Source organism: Marmota flaviventris, chromosome 12, assembly GCF_047511675.1.
Source record: "Marmota flaviventris isolate mMarFla1 chromosome 12, mMarFla1.hap1, whole genome shotgun sequence".
Taxonomy (NCBI): domain Eukaryota; kingdom Metazoa; phylum Chordata; class Mammalia; order Rodentia; family Sciuridae; genus Marmota; species Marmota flaviventris.
Window position 1 is genome coordinate 49,201,287 of NC_092509.1, and position 5,907 is coordinate 49,207,193.

A 5,907-nucleotide genomic window follows, 5' to 3' on the forward strand; every position below is an offset into this window, starting at 1 on the left:
GTGGCTAAAGCATAGCCCCCTCGCCTGGCATGCGTGGGCCCTGGATTCGATCCTCAGTACCACATACAAACAAAGATGTTGTGTCCGCCGAAAACTAAAAAATAAATATTAAAAAATTCTCTCTCTCTCTCTCTTTAAAACAACAACAACAACAACAACAAAAACTTGTAGTTCTATAAAAAATTTTAAATTATCCTAGACTTCATTAGGCTTTTCAGGGAGTGATTTATTTCACACACTTAAAAAAAAAAAAAAAAAGCAGTGCAGTCAAATTGTAATATTTTGGTCCAGGCTCACTAAAACTCTTGAACAGCACAAACGACGTTTAGGAATAAACATTTGAATTTTACTGGTTTAGCAGTGGAAAGAACAGTCTGACACCAACAGGTGACTATTAATAGATTTAAGCTATGAAGTTAAAGAGTGTGTGTCAGGTCCAGGCTCGGCCTTTGGTCATGGAGTGTCCCTGCCAAGTCCTTGAACCCAGGATCCTGGGTGCGGCAAGGAGAGTCATTGGGGTTAGAAACAGATAGCAGGAGAAAAAGGCGCTCCGGTGGCAGTGCCCCCTCCCTGACCCAATGACTCAGGGCTTTTCCCGCATACCCACAATCCCATTCAGAGGCCGAGCCCAGGAGGCGGAACTGCGGGTGTCCCGCAGGCATCCACTTAGTTCCCGGGTCGAGTAGCCCCTCCCCCGCCGGGAGGCTCAAGGCCCCAGGAATAAAGTGGGGCCGGCGCTGCGGGTTGGCGTCCTCGCAGGGCAACGGTGCGGCAGCGCACTGGTGCTCTCCTGCAGATGGTGCTGGGTCACCACAGCCCGGGCTGTGGTATCCTTTGCGCTGAGCTGGGCTCCTGCCAGACCGAGCACCAAGCCTCCACCTTGGAGGTGGCCTCAGGTCCAAGTGGTGGCCTCTAGTGTGCAGGAGAGCCACTGCGCTTGCTTTACTGGGTCCTCTGCGCCATTGGCTTCCGATAGTCACATCTCGGGGGTGGGGAGACAGGCCAGCGCTGGTGGCCCTCACGTCCGGCAATCGGGTGCATAGTGGCTGGTCTGGTGGCGGCCATCGCGTCGCACTTGAGGTCTTGCCTTAGTCAGCTGCCTTGTCATGTTCTGCAGGCAGTGTGCACGACCTCTGCGAATGCCTGGAGACCAAGAAGTGCCTGAGGACAGTCAAACTCTAAACAGGAGCACAGAGCTGACAGGAAGGGATCTAGGGGACCAGCCACTGGAATCCTCTCAATAGGGGATGCCTGTTTTCCCAGAGTGGGAGCTGACATATTGGCCCTGCCCAAGTCCACCGCCTGCAGGGGGAACTCAGGGGCGCTCTGTGCTCTGTGGAACCCTCTGGTGGCCTGGGGATCCTGGCAGAGTCCTGCATTGGTGTCTGGAAAAAGAACTTAGAATTTTGAGCCTGTGTGTCTTCCTTGAGTCTTCAGAAGTGAATCCTAGAAGGAATGTGTGCGCCAGGCACATAAGGGAGGAGCAGACCCAGAAGTATGTTACTGTGAATAGGACCCGCGGGAATCAAATCTGTTTCTTGAACTGCTTTTTTTTTTTTTTTTTTTAAGAGAGAGAGAGAGAAAGAGAGAGAGAATTTTTTAATATTTATTTATTTTTTAGTTTTTGGTGGACACAACATCTTTGTTTGTATGTGGTGCTGAGGATCGAACCTGGGCCGCACACATGCCAGGCCAGCGTGCTACCCGCTACCTCTTGAGCCACATCCCCAGCCCTTGAACTGCTTTTGCCTGCTCAGTTTAACCCTTGATAAGGGAGTACTTTTGGAAATGGTAGGAAACTGCCTGGAGGTTTTCCTTAGGCCAATAGCCTCTCTTCTGCTTTTTGTTAACATCCTGACATCTCTCCTAATGTTGGTTCTAACAGCTGTTTCTTGGACTTTCAGTGTTGCTCTTCCCACTGGGTTTCCAAGCAGCCATGTGGGAGAACATTGAAAGTTTAAACTTTGTCCATAGAATGATAAAGAGACCCCAGGTGAGGATGTCAGCTCATTTTCCAAGTGAGTAACAGAGACTAGGAGAGATTAAAACTCTGGACCAAGATCATTTAACTAAGCCAGTGTTTGTCATAGTGTGGTCCATGGAGCAGTGTCATCTGCATCCCCTGGGAACTTGTCAGAAGAAGTTGTTAAAAGAGGACTTCTGCTGGGCAGGTGTAACTCAGTTTGTTTAACTCAGTGGTAGAGGGCTTGCCTAGTACCACAGGGCCCTGGGTTTCATCCTGGGAGTGGTGGGGAATGCAAATTCTAAGGCTCTGTATTCTAAAATTCAGAAAGAGGGAAATATTGCAGAAAATACGTAATTTGAGTTTTGAAAATGCAGCCATGATTTATCATATATAAATTAGCTTGTAGTTTGGTTAAATCAACATTAGCTACTATTTGGGGTACTGTATATTACATATTTTCTTTCTTTCTTTTGAAATCTGATCTTGTGATGTTGCCCAGGTTGGTATTGAAATCCTGGGCCCAAGCAATCTTCCAGCTTTAGCTTCCTGAGTAGCTGGAATTACAGGTGTTTAGTGCCATGTTTAACAGGTTTATTATCTTTTTTTCCTATTTTTTTTAATGCTGGAGATTGAACCCAAGTTGTGGTTTAACACTGACCTGCATTCCCAGTATTTTTTATTTTTCATTTTTGACACAGGTTCTTGCTTACTTGACACAGGTTACTTATTTTGACACAGGGTCTTGCTAAGTTGCTTAGGTCCTCAATAAGTGGCTGAGGCTGGCCTGAAACTTACTATCCTCACTCCTCAGCCTCTTGAGTCACTGGAATTATAAGTATACACCACTGTGCCTGGCCCGGTTGATTACCTTCAATCATCTTTAAGGGGAAGATTTAACCTTCATAAATACCTGTATATATCTACAATTTCAATCATAAGAAACAGGTTTGGTGATTTGGGTTTGCTGGCATGTTGTACTCTTATTGGGATTTTATTACTTTGATTATTTCTGAGAATCTAATGATCAAAATGAAAATATAAAATTTATTGAATTAGTTTCCCATCTGAATATCATATGTATTCACTCTAGAAAAAATTTTAAAAATCAGAAATAGAAGGAATTAAAAAAAAAAAAAAACTTCCAGAATTCCCTTATTTAAAATACTGTTCTTTTCACAAATAATGTCTTGTTTATATCATTGAAATCATATTTTATTATGCAATGTATTGTCTACACTCTTGTGACCTTCAGTTTTAATGACTGAGGCATGTTTCATTGAGTGGGTGTAATGTCATAGTTAGTTTTTCTTCCATTACTATACATCTTGTGACCATTATTAATGTTTTGGACCTGAAGTTTTTCAAACATTTTAAGATCATTTTCTTGAAGACCTACATTTAGAAGTATTGGATCAAAGAGTATGAACATTTCTTGGGTTCTTGGTACATAATGTTAGGTCGTAATATAAAATTTGGACTTATTTGGTACCTTTTTCTCCTATAGGTATACTTCGGATAATAATGTGCTAAGCCTAGAACAGAGAAAATTTTATGAAGAAAGTAGACTTCTTGTTATTAGAAATCTAGTATCTGATACTTATATTCAACACTTTAGGTGCAGCAATACTCTTGCTTATTTTACAAAAAAAAATGTGTTATGGTAGTTATGTTATTTGCAGAGAAATGGGTGGAACTGGAGGACATCATGTTAAGTGCAGTAAGGCTGACTCAGAAAGTCAAGGATTATTGTTTTCTTTCATATGTGGAAACTAGAGAGAAGCAAAGGGGTAAAGGGCCTTGCATTCACAAGGCCATGGGTTTGATCCCCAGCACCACACACACGCAAAAAAAGTCTCATGAAAATAGAAGGGAGATCTGTAGAGTACAGAAAGGGGCCCATGGAATGGAGGTAGGGAGGGATAGGAGAGGTGCTAGGGAATGAAATTGACTAAAAGATGCTCTGTGTAGGTATGAATATATCACAATGAATCTAAACATTGTGTATAGTTGTGATTTATCCATAGAAATTTATAAAATATGAATTACATATTTTATTTGTAATAGGAATATAAAATTAGATTCGCCTCTGCATGTTTGGATATTTTTGAATGACGTGTTTTTTTAGGAATTGTCTAGGAGAATGGGAACCTAGCTAGGAGACCATGATTTCTGAGTTGGCCATTTTCTCCTTCCCCCCTCTACTAGGCCTGAGGGCTGACTTGGTAGAAACAGCTCCTGAATCTGCAGCTATTTGCACAAGACAGGGTTAACCAGGGGCTTAGAGCAGAGGTCATGACATTGTTTGTATATTTAATTTTCTGCATTAGAGCAGATTATGCTAAGTGAAGCTAGCCAATCCCTAAAAAACAAATGCCAAATGTCTTCTTTGATATAAGGAGAGTAACTAAGAACAGAGTAGGGTTGAAGAGCATGAGAAGAAGATTAACATTAAACAGGGATGAGAGGTGGGAGGGAAAGGGAGAGAGAAGGGAAATTGCATGGAAATGGAAGGAGACCCTCAGAGTTATACAAAAGTACATACAAGAGGAAGTGAGCGGAAGGGGAAAAATAATACAAGGGGGACAAACGAATGTCAGTAGAGGGGGCAGAGAGAGAAGAGGGGAGGGGAGGGGAGGGGGGATAGTAGAGGATAGGAAAGGCAGCAGAACACAACAGACACCAGTATGGCAATATGTAAATCAATGGATGTGTAACTGATGTGATTCTGCAATCTGTATATGGGGTAAAAATGGGAGCTCATAACCCACTTGAATCAAATTGTGAAATATGATATATCAAGAACTATGTAATGTTTTGAACAGCCAACAATAAAAAAAATAAAAAATAAAAAAATAAAAATAAAAACTGAATAATATTCCATGGTATGTCTATATGGACCCCTGCTCATTGACTTCTCCATTGTGTGTTGCTTTCCTCCTTTCAGTGATTGTGAACAGTGCGGCTGTGAACATGAATGAGAACCTGCTTTCCATTCTTGTAGTATCTTTTGGCTTTCAATTCCAGAAATGAAATTGCTAGATAATATGGAAGTTCTTTTTTTTTTCCCCCAGGGGGAGGGGGTGGTGGTGTGTTGAATTCAGGGGCACTTAATCACTGAGCCACATCCCCAGTCCTTTCTCTGTATTTCATTGGAATTTCAAAATTTATTTTATTTCCTTCTGTGAGCAGGACTCTAGACTCTGGGAACACAGGTGAGGAATGTCATGGGAAAGGCATAAAGAACCCAAAGGTGAAGGCCAAAGGGTAGGCCATTTTCCAGTGGCTGTTGTTCCCTCTGAAGAAACAGATAATATCTGATGGGCTGATGGTCATGGTGTACTATGGCACTGTCACCAAATTATATAAAGACTCCATTAAAGACATGATAGTAAGTTTACAAGGAACAACATTCTGGAAGTAACTCCATGCTAAAGAACCAATGAGAAAATGAGGGGAAGGAGAGAGCAGATGCAATGCCAATCATCTGCAGGTCTTACAACAAGATGTTACAAAGAGATCTTACAAAAGAACTTTTAGTTCTGTAAAAAAAAATTCAAATTTTGCTAGACTTTATCACAATTTTCTGGAAGCCATTTATTTAATACATTTAAGGGGGGGGGGCAGCCAAACTAATATTTTGGGCTGGATTCGCACTAAATTAAATCTCTTTTGAACAGCACGATCGATTTTTAGGGATAAACCTTTGGATTTTAGCAGTGGAGAGAAGAGTTGCGAGGATGGTTGGTTGGTGATGGACTGAAGCTTTGAAGTTAAGAGCCTTGCTCTGGTCCGCCAGCGAGGGTCCTGTGGATTAGAAACAGCGCGCAGGAGAAGAAGGAGCCCAGGTGCCAGGAACTTGCAATCTTGGCAATCCCAGCTGACCCGGGGGCCCTGGGAGTCTCTCCCCCGGGCCCGGGAGGCGGAGCCCCGGGAGTCGCGTG